Source organism: Saimiri boliviensis, chromosome 4, assembly GCF_048565385.1.
Source record: "Saimiri boliviensis isolate mSaiBol1 chromosome 4, mSaiBol1.pri, whole genome shotgun sequence".
NCBI lineage: Eukaryota > Metazoa > Chordata > Mammalia > Primates > Cebidae > Saimiri > Saimiri boliviensis.
The window spans coordinates 133,436,410-133,451,703 of NC_133452.1; the positions used below are offsets into that span (position 1 = coordinate 133,436,410).

At 47.9% G+C, this 15,294-nt stretch overlaps 1 pseudogene; it reads left to right on the forward strand.

Annotated features, from left to right (window-relative positions):
* Positions 1-7,425: 7,425 nt before the first annotated feature.
* On the forward strand, positions 7,426-14,879 carry LOC120363294 (large ribosomal subunit protein eL43-like; annotated as a pseudogene).
* Positions 14,880-15,294: the final 415 nt, after the last annotated feature.

Consider the following 15,294-nt stretch of genomic DNA (forward strand, 5'->3'; position numbering starts at 1 on the left):
GATCTTGTCTCAAAGAGAAAGAGAGAGAGATAAATCAGTAGATAATAGATTAGATAGATACATAGATATAGATAGATAGATGACAGATAGATATAGACAGTTGATAGATAGATAGATACATAGATATAGATAGATGAAAGATAGGTAGATAGATGGTAGATAGATAAAGATAGACAGACAGACAGACAGACAGACAGACAGATAGATAGAGAAATTGGCTCACTTGATTATGGAGGCTGTGAAGTTCCACAGTCTGCCATCTGCAAACTGAAACCCAGGAAAGCCAGTGATATAATTCCAGCCTCAGTCCGCAAGCTTGTGGACCAGAGGAACCAGGGGAGCTAATGGTACAAATTTCAGTCCAAAGACAGAAGAAGACTAATATTCCAGTTCCATCACACAGGCATGAAGAAACAGTTGTGAATTTCTCCTTCCTCTTTTTGATCTGTTCAGGCCCTCGGCATATTAGATGATGCCCACCACACTGGTGAGGACAATCTACTGAGTCCACAGTGCTAATCTCACCCAGAAACACCCTGGGCACCCTGTGGTGCAACACACTCAAGTTGACACATAAAGTTAACCATCTAATTATACCCTAAAAATCACATCATCTAATCCATTTTCATTTCCATTTTTGCAGGAGATAAAAAATGCATGAGATCAATTCAAGACGCTGTAAAAAAGTGATCAAAAAGGCCGGGTGCGGTGGCTCAAGCTTGTAATCCCAGCACTTTGGGAGTCCGAGGAGGGTGGATCACGAGGTCAAGAGATCGAGACCATCCTGGTCAACATGGTGAAACCCCGTCTCTACTAAAAATACAAAAAATTAGCTGGGCATGATGGCACATGCCTGTAATCCCAGCTACTCAGGAGGCTGAGGCAGGAGAATTGCCTGAACCTAGGAGGTGGAGGTTGCGGTGAGCCGAGATTGCGCCATTGCACTCCAGCCTGGGTAACAAGAGCGAAACTCCGTCTCAAAAAAAAAAAAAAGTGATCAAAGTGATCAAAAAGAAGATGGAGTCAAGGAAGACGTCAACAAGGAAAGAGCAGAAAGTCCCTCATGATTTAAATTCTGCATCGTCACTAACCCCCAACTCATTGCTCCTTGATGAAATGACAGCAGAGACCTAATGTTGAGGGCACAGAGCATGATAAGCAGTGAGATAATAAAAGGCCATTCTCACCTCCTTACTCCATTCTGCAGCTTCATTTTTCACACGTCCTTTTTATTATTATTATTATTATTTTTTTTTTTTTGAGACAGATTTTCACTCTTGTTGTCCAGGCTACAGAGCAATGATGCTATCTCAGCTCACGGCAACCTTCACCTCCTGGGTTCAAGGGATTCTCCTGCCTCAGCCTCCTGAGTAGCTGGGATTACAGGCATGCACCACCACACTCGGCTAATTTTTTGTATTTTTAGTAGAGATGAGGGTTTCTCCATGTTGGTTAGGTTGGTCTCAAACTGCCGACCTCAGGTGATCTGCCCACCTCAGCCTTCCAAAGTGCTGAGATACAGGCATGAGCTACCACACCCAGGCGCTTCCCTCTTTTTAAAAAAATGTTTTATAGGCCAGGTGCAGTGGCTGACACCTGTAATCCCAGCACTTTGGGAGGCCAATGCAGGCAGATCACTCGAGGTGAGGAGTTCAAGACCAGCTTGACCAACGTGGAGAAATCCTGTGTCTACTAAAAATACAAAATTAGCCGGGTGTGGTGGTACATGCCTGTAATCCCAGCTACTCGGAAGGCTGAGGCTGGAGAACTGTACTCCAACCTGGGCAATAAGAGCGAAACTCCGTCTCAAAAAAAAAAAATATATATATATTTTATATAAATAAAACATACATACTGAAAAGTGCATTAATTTTAAGTGTACAGCTCAATGAACTTTCACGAACAGCTCATGCATGCAACCAGTGCCTAGATTAAGAAAGAGAGCGTTCGAAGGATGCCAGGGGCCCCCTCCTGGCCCTTCTAGTTACTACCCTCCCCAAAGCACAGCCTTTCTCCTGACTACTACCATTTTGCCTGGACTTGAGCTTTATATAAATAGGATCATACAATGTGTTCTTTTGCATCTGGCTTCTTTCACTCGACTGTATGTCTGCAGATTCGCCTGTGTTATCACACGCAGTTATAAGAAGATTCACCCTCAGTGCTGGGAAGTATTCCACCGCATGCAGAGGTCACAATTTCCCCTCCCCCACCCCCCATTCTCCTGCTGGAGGCTGTCTGGGTCATTCCCACTCTAGGCAGTGTGGACTGCAGTGCTTCTCTGTTGGGAGCAGCTCTGCTCCTCCCGCCCCTCAATGAGTGCCACTCGGGACACCACGGAGAGCCTGACTGGGCACCACACTGTGCACCCGCTCACGGGCGCCAGGTCCCCTGTGGCTCAAAAAAGCTGCAAGACAGAGTTTTCTGTCTGACCCCACAAACCTTTCTGCCACTTCTGCCACCTCCGCAGGGCTCAGCCCAGGGACCCCTTTCTCTAATATCCACCAATGCACACATCGTTCTTATGGCCCCTCTGTCCCACCGGCCCAAGGGAATCCCTTTCTGTTGGAAGGTGGGGGAAGGTGGCTCTTAGTCACCGTTTCTCCTGCATACCTGACCTATGTCATAAATTCTTTCAGTTCCCATGAGGTTGCATGTTTGCGTTAGGAGGCAGAAGATGCTACTTGGCTGTTTTTACTGACTGCCCACCCCCTACCCCGACCGCTAGAAGGGCTGGAGAGTGGGAGGGGAAGAGGGAGAGATACTGACGAAATAAATCAGAAGGGTTTTTTCTAGAGATGAGGTCTCGCTCTGTCACCCAGGTTGGAGTACAGTGGCAAAATCACAGCTCACTGCAGCCTGGAACTCCTGGGCTCAAGCCATCCTCACACTTTAGCCTCCCAAGTAGCTAATATTACATGTGTGAGCCACCACACCTGGCCAGAGAATATTTCAAAATGTTATCCCTCCACATTTACAACGGAAAGGATTCGGACCAAGCCACTTCTGCCTTCTCTCCTGGGCCATGGACACTGATGCCCTTGTTCCCAGCAGGGCTTCTCATACTGTAACAAACACACAGACAGGCATCCCACTCCACAGTGTCTCAGTCTGTGTCATCGGTTTGTCTGAGGCTCCAAATGTCCCGCTTCTTCTGGGCGTACATTATTGTCCCTGGGATAGAGTGCAAAGGCCCCCCAGCTCAGTGGTCTTCCCTCAGAGCCTGGAAACCCCTTCATTAGGGTGGCTGGATGCCTTCTGAGATACTAACATGTGCTTTTTGTTCTTCCTGTTTTGTCGCTGTTCCTACCCCATTCCAGGAAACATTTCCACATCCTAGCCCCAGAGGCTTTTGTGTAGCCTCGCCAAGAGAAGAAGTTAGAACAAAAACAAAGAGAGAGAGAGAAGTTGGCACGGCACCCGGGGGATACCCCCACCCCCACCTGGGTTCTCTGCCAGGGGAGAGAGGTGAGCACGCTGGAGTGAAGGAGGCAAAAGCTCCCCAAGGGAATGGAAGGGGAGACTCTGAGATGCTGCGGAAGGGATGTGGTTTGGGGGTCCTTGGAGTAGTGAGAAGCCCTGCTCCCACATAGAAACCCCCCCACACACAACAGTGGGGGTGGGGGGAGGTCAGGGATTCCAAAGGAAACAAGCTAAGAACCTTGGCCTTGGGAACCACAAAGAAAGACTCCCATTCATATCAGCTGTGCCTGAAGGTCAGAGGCCCAGACTCTGAATGTTCTAGGCTGGGCAGACCCCTGGGATAGTCACTGGACCCCACAGAAGAAGAGGTAGGGGAGTCCCTAACAAAACTTCAATTACATTTCCTGCCTGCTTGGTCTGCGGATAGGAAATGCAGATGACTTAGGAAAAGAAAGAATTGTGAGATGCTGTGAAGTCAACTCAATGCCATCATTAGCATCTTCCTCTTCAGAGTCCTGTATCCCAGCGACGGAGCTCATGGTTCAGACTAAAGACTCTCTACCCTTGGCAAGGAGGTCTTTATAGTGGAGGGGAAAGTTTGCACACGACCCTCTGAAATTTTTTTTAAGTAGCCTCTATTTTCTTTTTCTTTTTTTTTTTTTTTTTTTTTTGAGACGGAGTTTCGCTCTTGTTACCCAGGCTGAAGTGCAATGGCGCGATCTCGGCTCACCGCAACCTCCGCCTCCTGGGTTCAGGCAATTCTCCTGCCTCAGCCTCCTGAGTAGCTGGGATTACAGGCACGCGGTTGCCTCTATTTTCTATGTCTTCTCATCCTCCTGCTAGCTAGTAGGCAGCTAGTCAGACACGAGCAGGGCAGGAGAGGGCGCCCCAGACACACACCTGCAGGAATGTCAGGCGACCATCAGGCGAGGGTCAGGCGGTTGTTAACTGACTCTCGAAAATTCTTGGTCACAGCCGGCGCCAGAGAAAGGCCGGCTCCCAAAGGAAAACACCTGAAACTGGTGAACAGCAGTTTCCCAATAAAGTCTCAGGAGCTGGGCCAGTGGGCACAAGCATGTGCATTAAGAGGCAAAATGGTGGCGTGTAACTGGTATATGACCTCCTAGGGATGTCTGACTGGTAAGGGAAGAACGCCTCAAGGGAGCATGCGTACAACTCTGGTAAACACTCCAGTAAAGCATCCTTCCCTCCCAAGCACCAGCGGAACACTGCGCATGTGGACAGCCCACCTCAAGGGAAGAACCAGGGGAGAAGGAACCCCTGAATCATGCCAACATATAAAACCCCAAGTCAGACGGCACACTTGTCTTTCAAGTTGCCCCCTTAGCCCTTCCCAGTGTACTTTCCTTCCTGCTCTAAAGCTTTCTAAGAAACTTTCCCTCCTGCTCTAAAACTTGCTTCATTCTCTCTTTGCCTTACGCCCCCCAGTCAAATTCTTTCTTAAGAAGAGGCAAGAAAAAAAAAAGAAAAGAAAAAAAAGAAGAGGCAAGAATCTCGGTTGCTGCAGACCCCTACAGATTTGCTGCCACTAACAATCCCTACTACTGCTGGGGAGGAGGTTTGAATAGTGTCTATTCATTAAAGATAGCTCAGTTTCTTTTCTATCCAAAACACAGCCTCCCACCCCGGATACTGCTTGGTCCAACTAAGGTCATGAGATTGTCCTGGGCTTTCAAGACCCAGGCAATGGGAGGAGAAGGCCGGGGAGGTAGACTGAGAATGCTGGGTGTCTAGATTAACTATGCTGCCCTCTGGAAGGCACCTCCAGCAGGATGCAGAGCTGTGGTATCAGCGAATTCCCCTCCTCCTCTTGCCGGTGCCCTAGAGAACAGGATAGGGCTGCAGGTGGTGCATGGTTTGAAAACTACTCAGTGAGGACTCTGCCTGGGGGAGCAGAGTGTGGCCACATCTAAGGGAGGAGGGTACAGGTGAGCAGGAGAGGAGATGGAGGAGAAGGGAGCGAGTGGGGACTGCAGGGGGGGCTGCAGGGGGGCTGAGGAGGGTGAGGCAGAGCCAGGGGACCAGTCCGGCTCCCTGGAAAGTAGCTCAGTTGACTGCTTACCACGTGGCATTTGTAAAAGGTGGACAGCTGAGGCCTGGGGCCAGAGGGAGGCTGGACCAGACCTCCACTGTAAAGATCTCCTTGCCAAGGTCGGGATAGGGTGTCTTTAGGTCTGAATCTTGATCCCCCTCGCTGGAATACAGAAGAGGAAGACGCTAAATGACTCCATTTGGGAAGGGAAAGACATGCTCACTTCTCCCCGGCCCCAAGTTGCCCTGTGCTGCTGCCACACCACATAACTACAGTCATAAACTATATTTGCAGCATGATGGAACCTGAACTATGCAGTAGGTTAAGTTGACTACATCAGCTGGGAAAGCTGAGTCACGATTCATATAAAAATTAAGTCAGATGTGCGCAATCACACGCACACAAATATTCTGGAAAGCAAAGATCCGCAGCTCCAAGGTGGAGAAAGGGCTCCCCCTGGTGGGCTTGCCAGAGGTTCCCCCATGGAACAGCAATCCCCGGGCCAAGCCAAGGCCCAAGCAAAACAATCTGCTGTCTCATGCAGGATTGGAAGACTTTCGTTTGCTTCAGGGCTAGGCTATGACTCCTGGCATTCTCTGTCCTGAAATGACACCAGGAAGAACTGGATTCTGGGACCAACTTGCACAAGCACCCCAGGAGATAGTCTGGGCCTGCGGATCAGCCGACATGTGCAGGGGAAGACTATCCACATTTGCTCCGCTGGGCCTGATCACAGCCCACTCCCACAGCAAAGGGGAGCCAGGGCCCCTGGATGAGGGTAGATGCTGCCTCTCATGCCCCTGAATTAGCCAAGGAGGTACTCCAGCAGGAAGCCTTGTTCTGTGTATATTGCAAAGAAGGCACCACTTCCTGTGCAATCCCCTGCCCAGAGCACCTTGCCTGTGCTGCTGAGAAATGTCCTGTGGCAGCAGGAGAGGGCGACTGAGCTAGAGCCAAGAGTGTGCCCTGCTTCCGTCTGTCGACCCAGGTCAGAATGGTGTGGAGCACTGGACAGTTTACTCACTGGGTTCTAAAAACACAGCAGCACAATGCTCTGGGTGCCTCCTGGCTGTGATGTGCACCATTATTTTCGGGAGACAGCCCATCACCTATGAAACTTCCAGATCTTCATCCAGGGATCATGTCAAGCTTCCATTGTTTGCCCTCATATGCTCCCTGGAGCTGGAGTCCACCCCAGCTCAAGACCCCTGATGAAGTGCTGGTATGGAGCAGAAACTCCCTTAAGCAGAAACCCCCTGACCCCCTTGCCACCCACCGCCCACCAGCATCCCATCCTAGGGATGCCACCCCAGGGCTCCTCTCATGCATCCCCAGGTTGGGGGAGGGGCAGCACCACTTCCTCAATTCTCAACTTCAGGTTACTGCTACAGAGCCACCCACCTGATCCAGCCTTGAGAAGGCAATTAGAATATGATTGGAAAAAATGGTTAGTGATCTCCAAATATGTAGTATAAAGCTACAGTAAATGCCTGTACAAAAATAGACACAAGTGAAACAGGTTAGCCCAGGGGCTTTCAATGTAGAGCCATGATAGATATAATATTAGAGAAAATTAAAAAGCAGTGCTCAACAAAGGGCGACTATCCCCAAAGATGTTCCCAGAAACTGAATGTAAATGCAAACGATGAACAGGGCTACAGCTGTGGCCTGTTAGGTTCTGACTCTGGTACAGCCAAGGGCAGCTGGGAGGTGAAGTCCTGTTGAGTATTGAGTGATGAGACAGAATTAAACTGTCCATTGACGGCGGGGACCAGGGTCATGGTCACTGCTAAAATATGAGGGACTGGGATTTCCCTCTTGCCCACACTTCCACCCTCATCAAGAAGACGGAAATAACTTGCTACTAACTTCGCCTGGGACTGTGGCCTAGGGAGGCCCTTGGTCACCAAACGGCACCACACCTGGGCTTGACTGAGCCTTCTACAGCCATGGGGCTGGATGTGAGTCATCCCCAGGGTTATCCCAGGGCAGGCACCCCGCTGCCATATAAGACCTAGTCCTGGACACAGGCCCCTGGGAAGGGCAACTGCTCGGCCACTAGCAGGGAGGAGTGACGAGCCAGAGAAGGGAGAGAGAGAGAACCTGGAAACAAAGCTGGAAGCTAAAATTCCAAAACACGCAAAAACGAACACTGAGAAAGGCAGCCAGCAACATCAACACTTGAGAGAGGTGCACGCCAGGTGACGTGAAAAGAATATAACAATTGGAAAGAGACTCCAGTATCCTCAAAGAGGCAGTTAAACATATAACATTCACTTAAAGACCTAGCCACTAGGCCGGGCACAGTGGCTCACACCTGTAATCCCAGCACTTTGGGAGGCCGAGGTGGGTGGATCACCTGAGGTCAGGAGTTCGAGACAAGCCTGGCCAACATGGTGAAACCTCGTCTCTACTAAAAATACAAAAAATTAGCCAGGTATGGCGGTGGGTGCCTGTAATCCCAGCTGCTCAGAAGGCTGAGGCAGGAGAATCACCTGAACCCAGGAAGTGGAGGTTGCAGTGAGCCAAGATCGTGCCACTACACTCCAGCCTGGGCAATAAGAGTGAAACTCCGTTTCAAAAAAAAAAAAAAATTAAGCCACTCTGAGGTTAAAACCAGGCAGAAACTTGCAGTCATCTAACAATGGAACAGAAAAATATTATGCAAGAAATGGTTCAGGAGAAATGATTATTAATATTTAGGAAAATACATATAATGGAAGTAAATCCTCACTTCATCTAGCATACTCCAAACAAATCTATTTTTTAATCTGTGAAAACAGGAGGATGTTCTAAACTAGCTGAAAGAAGCCAGCTGTGGTGGTGCTGTAATCCCAGCTACTTGAGAGGCCGAGGCAAGATCACTTGTGCCCAGAAACTGGAGACACACCTGGGAAACATAGCAAGACTCCCAATCTCTTAAAGAAAAATAAAACTAGGTGGGGCGTGGTGGCTCACACTTGTAATCCCAGCACTTTGAGAGGCCGAGGCAGATCACCTGAGGTCAGGAATTTGCGATCAGCCTGACCAACATGGAGAAACCCAGTCTCTACTAAAAATACAAAATTAGTCAGGCGTGGTGGCACATGCCTGTAATCCCAGCTACCCAGGAGCCTGAGGCAGGAGAATCGCTTCAACCTTGGGGGCGGAGGTTATGACGAGCCGAGATTGTACCATTGCACTCCAGCCTGGGCAACAAGAGTGAAACTCCATCTCGGAAAAAAAAAAAAAAAAAAAAGGAAAAGAAAACTAGATTTTTAGATAAATATCATACAAGAAATATGAAAGTAATAAGATAAGTAAAAGGTAGGAAAAAGTAAGAAAAACAAATTAACTAAAACAATAGGCCAACTAAAGAAAGGAATATATGCACAGATTTAACTACGAAATTTTTTAATTTTTTTTCTCTTGGGACAAAGTCTTGCTCTGTTGCCCAGGCTGGAGTGCAGTGGCACAATCTTGGCTCACTGCAACCTCCACCTCCCGGGTTCAAGCAATTCTCCTGTCTCAGCCTCTCAAGTAGCTCAAACTACAGAAACAGGCCACCATGCCTGGCTAATTTTTGTATTTTTAGTAGAGACGGGGTTTCACCATGTTGGGCAGGTTGGTGTCAAATCCTGACCTCAGGTGATCTGCCCGCCTCAACCTCCCAAAGTGCTGGGATTACAGGCATGAGCCACCACACCGGTTAATTTTTCTATTTAATAGAAAAATGGAATACACATAAATAAGAAAAATGTTGGCAACAAGCTCTGAATCCAGCCTTCCTGGGCATGAGTTTGGGCAAGTAGTTGCTTGATCTCTCCGTGCTTCTGTTTCCTCCATCATACGAGACTAATTATTGTACCATGGGGCAGAATTAAGTGAATTACTCCATTTAAAGCTCTTAGAACAGTAACCAGCGCCTAGAAAGTACCCCACAGCTATTTGTGTTTTATATTGTGCCGTGTAAGAAACTCAGACACAGGCAATTCATAACAGAGACTCCGTAACTAACAATTATTATGAACAATTCAACTTCATTAATAATGAAAAAAACTAAATTTATTTTTTGCCTTTCTAACTGATGAAGACTGTTAAAATAACAATAGAGTATTCCCTAACCCTGGGATCCTGTTCCTAAAAGCCTCCTTGGATGAAAACATTGTGATCAAGAAACTCAGAACTTTATGAAACATTAGGGGTAGGGGAGACTAAAAGCTTTAGGAAACCTATGTTTTTAAAAAGTTTTGTGTTTTTTATGTTTTAAAACTATTCCTGGCCAGGCATGGTGGCTCACACCTGTAATCCCAGCACTCTGGAAGACCAAGGAGGGCAGATCACCTGAGGTCAGGAGTTGGAGACCAGCCTGCCCAACATGGTGAAACCCCATATCTACTAAAAATACAGAAATTAGCCAGGCATGGTGGCAGGTGCTGTAATCCATGCTACCTAGGAGGCTGAGGCAGGAGAATAGCTTGAACTCAGGAGGCGGAGGTTGCAGTGAGCTGAAATCAAGCCATTGCACTACTGCCTGGGCAGCAGAGTGAGACTCTATACTTTAAAAAAAAAAAAAAAAGCTATTCCCAATTTTTTTTTTTTTTTTTTTTAGGCGGAGTTTCGCTCTTGTTACCCAGGTTGGAGTGCAATGGTGCGACCTCGGCTCACCGCAACCTCCGCCTCCTGGGCTCAGGCAATTCTCCTGCCTCAGCCTCCTGAGTAGCTGGGATTACAGGCACGCGCCACCATGCCCAGCTGATTTTTGTATTTTTAGTAGAGACGGGGTTTCACTATGTTGACCAGGATGGTCTCGATCTCTTGACCTTGTGATCCACTCGCCTCGGCCTCCCAAAGTGCTGGGATTACAGGCTTGAGCCACCACGCCCGGCCCCCCTATTTTTAACAAAATACATTCATAAAGAGAATACCAATTTTATAAAACTTAGACTGGCAACTGCTTATTTACAATTACTTCCATTAACCTTTCCTTACTGGAGAGCAGCCTTCTAAAGCCTCTTCCCCTGCAGTTTCAGTGAGACATTTGCAAATTAGTTAAGTGGGCCTATAAGGAAGAACTGTGGAATTTTTTTGCATATGTCCTTATCTAAACACTGTGAGCCTTTTCAGTTTTCAATGCTTGTATGTAATGTGCAGTTACAAAACAGAGAAAGAGAAAGTGGTCCAGGCAGAACGTGCTATGAAGCTTGCACCAGGAAGAGATGCTTGTGCACTGTCTGGGGTGAGCCAGTGGTCCAGCCCAGGGATACTGGTTCACTGGATCTGGGGACGGGCCAGACACGTGTGGTTTGGAAGGCTCTGCAGGTGGTTCTAATGGGCACCCTGCCATGAACCTGCAGAAGAGGGTCAGATCAGGGAAGGGAGACTTGGCTTCTACTCTTGCTTCTCCACCAACTTGCAGCTTGACCATAAATGAGGGTTTCTGTTTCCTGGGATTTCCTCCTTTCACTGTAAAATGGAAGAGTTGGACTAAAGTGGAATCCTCATTTTATGACAAGGCAACACAATATGCGAGAAAACACACGGGCCTAAGGGTCAGGCCACTGGAGCTGGTGTTCTCTCCGGTCATCCTTCCTCTCCTTCACTCTTAGGTCCACCTCTCCTACCCTGAAACCCATCTCCCGTCTGTCCCTACTCGGTCCCTTAACCACTGTCATTTTTTTTTTTTTTTTTTTTTTGAGACGGAGTCTTGCACTGTCACCTGGCCTGTGTGTAATGGCGCGACCTTGGCTCACTGCAACCTCCGACTCCCAGGTTCAAGCAATTCTCCTGCCTTGGCCTCCCAAGTCGCTGGGATTACAGGTGCCCACCACCATACCTGTCTAATTTGTCTTTTTTTTTTTTTTTTTAAACGGAGTTTCGCTCTTGTTACCCAGGCTGGAGTGCAATGGCGCGATCTCGGCTCACTGCAACCTCCGCCTCCTGGGCTCAGGCAATTCTCCTGCCTCAGCCTCCTAAGTAGCTGGGATTACAGGCACGCGCCACCACGCCCAGCTAGTTTTTTGTATTTTTAGTAGAGACTGGGTTTCACTATGTTGACCAGGATGGTCTCGATCTCTCGACCTCGTGATCCACCCGCCTCGGCCTCCCAAAGTGCTGGGATTACAGGCTTGTGCCACCGCGCCTGGCCTTTTTTTTTTTTTTTTTTTTTTTTGAGACAGAGTTTCACTCTTGTTACCCAGGCTGGAGTGCAATGGCGGGATCTCAGCTCACCACAACCTCCGCCTCCTGGGTTCAGACAATTCTCCTGCCTCAGCCTCCTGAGTAGCTGGGATTACAGGCACGCGCCACCATGCCCAGCTAATTTTTTTATTTTTAGTAGAGACGGGGTTTCACCATGTTGACCAGGATGGTCTCGATCTCTTGGCCTCGTGATCCACCCGCCTCAGCCTCCCAAAGTGCTGGGATTACAGGATTGAGCCACCGCGCCCGGCTTTTTTTTTTTTTTAATCAAGCAATCCCCTGAAACGGAATATAGGCTCAGGGAGAGTTCCACCATGAATTCAGATGTTCATCACCTCTCACTGGGGCAATTTTCATAGCTTCCCAACTATTTTTCCTGAAACCAGTTTTTTTTTTTTTCTTTTTTGAGACAGGATCTTGCTGTGCAGGCTGGTGTGCAATGGCACGATTATGGATCACTGCAGCCTCCACCTCCTGGGCTCAAGCAATCCTCCCACCTCAGCCTCCTGAGTAGCTGGGACTGCAGGCATGTGTCACCACGCCCCACTAATTTTTTGAAACTTTTGTGGAGATGAGGTCTCCCTCTGTTGCCCAGGCTAGTCTCAAAATCCTGGCTCAAGCAATTCTCCCATGTTAGCCTCCCAAAGTGCTGGGATAACAGATGTGAGCCACCACATACCCAGCTCCTGACACCAATTTTGATTCTCTCTAATCCACCCTCTGCACCGACTTCTGGTATGCATCTTCCACTGCTGCTGAAAGCTCTGGCTGATCACAGAAGGGTGCATTGGCTCCATCTCATATACCAGTCATTTTATTAGATCATCAGGATGCTAGCAATCACCAGTGACTGATTTATATTTTTGCAAAGTGTTTCTCATTATTCTACTATCTCCTTTCTTTAGTAAACCCTTGATGGTTTTTTTTTTTTTATAAGAAATTGGCTGGGATGGCAGGTGCAGTGGCTCATATGAGAGGTGGGTGGATCACGAGGTCAAGTGTTCAAGACCAGCCTGACCAATATGGTGAAGCCCTATCTCTACTAAAAATACAAAAATTAGCCAGGCGTGGTGGCGTGCACCTGTAATTCCAGCTACTCAAGAGGCTGAGATAGGAGAATTGCTTGAACCTGGGAGGTAGAGACGGCAGGAAGATGAGATCGCATCACTGCACTCCACTCTGGGCGACAGAGCAAGACTCCGTCTCAAAAAAAAAAAAAAAAAAAAAAAAAAAAAAAATGGCTGGGATGTTATCAAGAAGCTTTGCCATTTTGGTTTATTTATTTATTTATTTATTTATTTATTTATTTATTTATTATGATAGAGTCTTACTCTGTCACCCAGGCTGTGGAGCACGGTGACGTGATCTTGGCTCACTACAACCTCCACCTCCTGGGTTCAAGTGATTCTCCTGCCTCAGCCTTTTAAGTAGCTGGGATTACACGCACCTGCCTGCCACCATGCCCAGCTAATTTTTCTATTTTTAGTATAGATGGGGGTTTCCCCACGTTGGCTAGGCTGGTCTCGAACTCCTCACCTTGTGAACTGCCCACCTCGGCCTCCCAAAGTGCTGGGATTACAAGTGTAAGCCACCATGTCTGGCCCATTTTGGTTTATTCTTTGCAGTCAATAAAGTGTTTTTCTTTAATTAATTAATTGATTTTTTTTTTTGAGACAGAGTCTGGCTCTCTTGCCAGGTGCCAGGCTGTAGTGCAGTGGCGTGATCTTGGCTCACTGCAACCTCCGACTCCCGGGTTCAAGCAATTCTCCTGCCTCAGCCTCCCAAGTAGCTGGGACTATAGGCGCATGCCACCATGCCCAGCTGATTTTTGTATTTTTAGTAGAGGTGGGGTTTCACCATGTTGGCCAAGATGGTCTCGATCTCTTGACCTCACGATCTGCCCACCTTAGCCTCCCAAAGTGCTGGGATTACAGGTGTGAGCCACCACGCCCGGCCAGTCAATAAAGTTTTAAAGGGCTTCTGCTTTCACCAGGAGCTGCAACCCCCTTCACACATCTGGGCACTGAGTGTTCCCTGGGGCCGCACTCAAAGAGCCTCTGGTGGGGTTTCCATCTTGTCCCTGTGGGACTGTAAACCAAAATTAGAAAACTCCTTGAAAGTTGGAACTCTGCCTTCTTTACTGTTTATCCCCAGCCCCTATACGGTGCCTGGAATGCTTGTTGAACAAACAAATCTATCCACCTAAAACAAATATTAGAAATAGACCTTTAAAATCCCTCAGGATCCAAAATATGCCAGAGCACAAAGCAAGCACCGACCGTTTTTTTGTTTTGTTTTGTTTTGTTTTTTTGGACACAGAGTTTCGCTCTTGTTACCCAGGCTGGAGTGCAATGGCACGATCTCGGCTCACCACAACCTCCGCTTCCTGGGTTCAAGCAATTCTCCTGCCTCAACCTCCCAAGTAGCTGGGATTACAGGCACGCACCACCATGCCCAGCTAATTTTTTGTATTTTTAGTAGAGACGGGGTTTCACCATGTTGACCAGGTTGGTCTCGATCTCTTGACCTCGTGATCCACACGCCTCGGCCTCCCAAAGTGCTGGGATTACAGGCTTGAGCCACCGCGCCCGGCCACACTGACCGTTTTTGCTTTCTCAGTTCCCTTCTTGCCGTAGCCCAAATCCCACAAGCTCCAAATCATATTCAAATAAAACCGAAAGGGACAAACTAATCCTTAGGGGCCAACGCCACTCATGCTCAGATTCCACAGGGCAGTCCCCCCTTCTCCTGACGAAATGTTTTAGCCCAACAATGCTTATAGCAGCAACAATCCCTCACCACCCCCTTCATCCGCTCCGAGATGCAACGGCTCAACAGAAAGGAGTTTACCTCAAAGGAAGGTGTGTGTTAGAAGCAGACAGACGTCTCTCTGGGCTCGGACCGGCCATGTGGCCAAATGTATCAAGAAAGTTGGGATCGTCGGTAAATACGGGACCCGCCATGGGGCCTCCCTCCGGAAAATGCTGAAGAAAATTAAGATCAGCCAGCATGCCAAGTACACTTGCTCTTTCTGTGGCAAAACCAAGATGAAGAGACGAGCTGTGGGCATCTGGCACTGTGGTTCTTGCACGAAGACAGTGGCTGGCAGTGCCTGGACGTACAATACCGCTTCCCTATCAGGTAAAGTCCGCCATCAGAAGACTGAAGGAACTGAAAGACCAGTAGACGTTCCACTACATTTTGAGGCATCACTGGCCTATAATAAATGGGTTAATTTATGTAAAAAAAAAAAAAAAAAAAAAAAAAAAAAAGAAGAAGAAGAAGAAGAAGAAGCAGACAGACACAAGCTCATTTCTAATTCTTGGAACAGACAATTCTAAGTGCCAGCTGACAATTTTGATGCAGTTTTCTGGCCATCGGGTACAGACAAATTCCTTTTTGAACCTTAAAATTCCAAAGATGGGTCCTCCCTGCCTATGTATAAAAAGTCAGCTGGGAGTAAGAATTAGAAATGAGCTTTCTCAGGGGCATTTTCACCATTAATTATCTGGGGGTTTTGCTTTTTCAGGTAGTGGCCTCCTCAGCGAACCCAGTTATGCCATCTGGTGGCCAAAATAAATTGAAAACATGCAACTACACTGTCAGAAAGCGTTAACGTGTCCTTTTTAGAGTTATTC